General features: G+C 30.7%; 1 protein-coding gene across 1 annotated transcript in view; it reads right to left on the reverse strand.

The window, feature by feature from the left end:
* The window catches only part of LOC107623489 (protein ABHD11), a 3,566-nt gene extending 3,405 nt beyond the window's left edge, over positions 1-161 (reverse strand). The window contains exon 1 of the mRNA XM_016325774.2: positions 1-161. This exon is cut by the window's left edge and continues 290 nt beyond it. The gene's annotated coding sequence lies outside the window, so the exon portion shown is untranslated.

Raw genomic sequence — 3,500 nt, forward strand, 5'->3', positions numbered from 1 at the left:
TTTTTCGATTTTCTTTTTTTTTTTAATTATTTTTTATTTTTTTATTTTTTTTTAAATTAGTTCAATCTGTTGGGCCAATAGAACAAGAGAATGGAAAACGGTTATTCAGTTCAGTACTTCAGTTCAGATTAGGGAAGCACAAGTGGAGAAGTAGAAGTGTAGAACTAAGCATATTACTATATTTTATGATTTGCAATATCCACAAAAATGTTATTAAGCTTTGTAACTTTATATTAATCTTAGTGAAAATTCACTTATAGTTATTTTTATATGAAATTAATATTTTAAAATAATTAAATAATTTAAAAAATTTAAATAAATTATTATTTAATAATTTTTAACTATTAATTTTATATGTAAACAATTATATATAAGTCTTTATCATTACTTCTTATGGATTTTATATGATTTATTTTAACATCAAATGAAGATTGGGCAATTTGGTGTGGTAAGCAAGTGATCATGTTAAGAAACAAATAAATCTAAGTTTCATAATGTAAATAAGAATTTCTCTTTATTTAATACATTTAAATTTTGAAGTACGTGAGAGTTAAGCTATGATGATAATATTGGGCATGACAAGATTGATACTAACAATGGATATTTTTGTTTTCAGGATTAATTTTTTCTATCTAGTCTAACTACAAGTTTGAACTTTGAACTACTAAAACAAAATGAAGTAACCAAATATGAATAATATTAAACACAACAAATAATATATAATTATAAATATTATATATAAATATTAAATTAAATAAGATAATTTTAATTATTAAGATCACTACTATTAAGGACAACCTTTTCCCGGAGAAATTATTATTCTGCAATAAAACATTGAGTGAATACTCCACCCGATCCTTCACAATTATCTCGAAAGGACAACAAGACCCTCAAAAAAAAAAACACCCAACTCGATCCCTGATCTTTTTTTTTTGGACTGATTAGCCTCTGTGTCAAAAAAATAACATTGACTTTTTTTGGGACAGGAGCTGATCAATCCCATAAAAGTAAATCTCAGGAGCCGGATTGGTATTTTATTTTTGTCAAGGACTTCGTTGTCTTTTGAGATAATTGTCAGGAGCTATTTTAGGTTTTTTTCCTTCATTTTTAACTATTTAAATGAATTAAAGTAAATTTTTGCCATAATCTACATGTTAGATGGTATTAGTTGGAGACTTGGAGTCATTAATTCATTATGGTTTAGACAAGTTGATGGTTATCAGTGGCTAAGAGAATGGGGTTGAATTTTAGCTCCCTTTTTTGCTTGATAATACTTGCTGACCTTTTGTAACCAATTTTGGAAACTTCTTTTCTTTTTATCTCGTGACTAGCCACGAGACTTTTCTTTTTGTCTCGTCACTTGACATGAGATATTTTCGGTTTTTACTCCTGTGCAGTAGAAACAGAAATGGAGTAGAGAGGAGAGAAAATTACACCCAGATATATCCTGGTTCAGCTGCTAAGTGCAGTGCAGCCTACATCCAGTCTCCATCACAAACATGATGGAATTTCACTATAATCTTCCTGATTACAATCTGTAAAGTGCTAACCCAACTTACAAGGGGATTCCCACAGAATCATGAAACACAACATAGATGAACAAAGGAACTCTAAGGACATCTATGGCTTTTTTTCTTTTAATTTTGTACTCTCTGCCTTTTTCCGCTATATGGCTTTTTTATACAAACCTCACTGTTTGTCTTTTTCCATGAGACTCAAGACATGACAAAATTAAACAGAAAAATACAAAACAGAATACATTGAAGGAGAAGAGAAAACTGTTAGCTCAGGTAGCTCTGAGAACACTGTGCCTTGCACTCTCAAACTTTCTCCTTGAATCCAACCCTGACTGTTCACCCTTACTTATAGGAAAAACCCCAAGGTTGAAACCAACAAACCTAGCCAACTTCTTCTTCTCCAAGTAACAGAAACCGGTTCGGCCAGAGAGAGAGAAGAGATAATCCATGCAATAACCAACATGCAATTACCTCTAGTCCTTCCTTGGTCATCACTCTTCATCAATCCGAGCTCTCCATCCTTGGCTTGCTCTCCAATATGGATTTTTAGCCCTTGATGCTTCATGATGATGATGACTTCTTCTGCTCCACTTTTGCTTCCTTCCTCACGCAGCCACTCTAGCTAGCTTCTGTGATGAGTGAACTCAAAAGTGGTGACAAGTCATCTCCTCCAAGATCTTCTTTTCTGCTGGCCGAATCTCCTTCATCCATTTTTGGTATGGAGAGGCTATGATCTCATCACAAAATCTTACTACAAGTGATAAGAATCTCAGCCACTACATTTTTTATGTTTTCTTGCCATCATTGTGATGGTCTTTAGACGTGCCTTTCCTTCTTTTCGGTAGCTAAGTTTTGCTTCCATGGTTTCTTGGGTATTGTCCGAAAAAGAGGAGAGAGATGAGAGAATAGAAAATGTAGAGAGAGAAGCAATCAAGTGTTTTTTAACAAATAAACTAAAGTGAATTAATTTACTTTCCTTTCTTAGCTATTGGTAGCGTGCAATACTATGACAATCAATCAACTTAACTGCAACTTTCTCTCTCATATTTTCCATGCAATAAATGACAATTTAATGAAATTTGGAATCCATCACATGGTAAAATGCTTGGATCCGTTGGAAGCAATTTTTGCTTTCTTCTTCACTTGATTTCGGATCAAGCATGAGGAACATTCATCAAAATTAAAATTGGACTTAGTAGCAACAACATTTAATCTGGCCCAATAAAATTTTGATTCATCCAAACTAATTTGGCTTATGACAATGTTTGAGTTCTGGCCCAATTAATCACAAATTGCTTCAGCCACATATTATAGGAAACATACACCAAGACTGAATGTTGGTTTTGATTTGGGCTTGCAATATTTTTTTTATGTTTCGGCCCAAATAAAGCCTGCACAACAAAATTAATTAACATATATGAATTAAAATTAAATTAATAATTTTGCTGTTAATAATGTTTGATCATCACTTAATTAGAGATAGAATTTTCCAAACTCATCACAAGTCCATTTAACACAGATTTTTTATATAGAAAAAGACAATATACAAACATTTTGAGATTTTTTTTATCTAAATTAATTAAATATATTATTTACCAACCTTAATGCAAAAAAAGTTATTGATATACCTAATTTTATATATCTCGGATACTGTAAATGCACAATCAGGATTTAGGCTAATTTTTTTTATATTAAAAAAATATTAGTATTTTTGTTAAAAATATAATTATTTAGTATAATTTCAGGTGGTGAATTTTATAGGTGACAGCATGTAAAGTGTATGTTAAACACATGTCATTATTTTGATAATACATAGAATATGTGTTTAACACGTGTCATCATTCTAACAATACGCAAGATGCGTATTAAATATGCGTCTGCATTCTGACCAACAGATAAGATATGTATTGAATATATTTTCTACATATTCACAATTCTCTAATATATTTTAAATATTAATATTTAACTAAAATATTATCTTCA

The sequence above is a fragment of the Arachis ipaensis genome, chromosome B02, assembly GCF_000816755.2.
Source record: "Arachis ipaensis cultivar K30076 chromosome B02, Araip1.1, whole genome shotgun sequence".
NCBI classification, from domain to species: Eukaryota; Viridiplantae; Streptophyta; class Magnoliopsida; order Fabales; family Fabaceae; genus Arachis; species Arachis ipaensis.